This window comes from Malurus melanocephalus, unplaced genomic scaffold (assembly GCF_030028575.1).
Source record: "Malurus melanocephalus ecotype Western Australia unplaced genomic scaffold, MMel_1.1 scaffold_369, whole genome shotgun sequence".
Taxonomy (NCBI): domain Eukaryota; kingdom Metazoa; phylum Chordata; class Aves; order Passeriformes; family Maluridae; genus Malurus; species Malurus melanocephalus.
This window is the reverse complement of record NW_026623601.1, coordinates 157,208-158,312: the sequence shown is the minus strand read 5'-3', so window position 1 is coordinate 158,312 and position 1,105 is coordinate 157,208.

The window sequence follows — 1,105 nt, the reverse complement described above, 5'->3', positions numbered from 1 at the left end:
YGGCCAAGGTCGGCCGCCTGCTGCAGGGGAACCTTCGGAAGGAGCCAAAACTTTGGAAATGCTGCCAAAGTCAGCAGCACAGGCGAACTATTGTCTGAGGAGTGCAAAGAGGTGGAAGGACCACGGAGCGGACACGGAGTCTTATTACGAGCACAGCCGGGGGCTTCCAAGCCAAACAAAGTCCCCTGCGCTGCGGGAGGGCAGCGCTGACAAGAGCCGGGCTGGTTGGACGAGCTGGAGATTGCAGCTGAAATCCAAAAACAAATCCCCCTCCCRGATCCCCCTTTTCCCGTCTGTTCCCTGAGAAAATAGCGTTCCTCTCCACCTGGCCCCGCAGCGAGCGCGCGAGCTTGGGTCCCGCTTGCTGCGTGCTGYGCTGAGGATGAGGTTAATGACCTGCTGGGGGCTTTTCCTCCCTGGAAATCCATGGCCAGGCTCCGCAAAGCATCCACGAGTTGCCTGTGCAGCAGCACGGACCAGCTGGTGCCCAGCATCCCCAGCTGGGRCGGATGCAGGACGGGTGCCGTTCCACGGAATGGAGGCTGTGCCACTCTGTTATGACTTCAGGTATGGCATAGCTTGGGAGCTCTTCTGTGTTTCCTTTGGTCAGCTGGGGTTTCTAAGCTGTGTGGGTGTTTTCTTCAGTTCTGAAGTCCTGGAAAACAACTGGGAATGGGCAGCTCCCAGTTTTTGTTGTGTAGGCTTCAAAGCTGATGCTGGGTTTCCTGCCAGCTGTGCTTTCTGCTCCGTGACACTGGAGGCTTAAAATCCTGGCATGGCTGAGGGGCATCGTTGGCTTGGAAAGCTYTGTCTGAGCTCTGGGGATGTTTACACCACCTGGGTGCTTTCTCCTCCTCTGATTTTCAGGTTAGGATGGCAGCGGGTTGGATCCCAAACCCTCCGCAGCGTCCCTCATCTCCCCTCATCCTGCTGCACAGCGATGCTGGCTGCTTTGGTCTCCCTGTATCCCCCGGGAAACAGGTGCCAGGGAATGGGAATGCACTTCCTGCCTGTCCCTGGGGACGCAGCAGCCAATCCCCCCTCCACCAAATCCTGCCCCAATCGCCCCTCCACCGAGTGCCTGCCCCAATCCCCCCTCCACCGA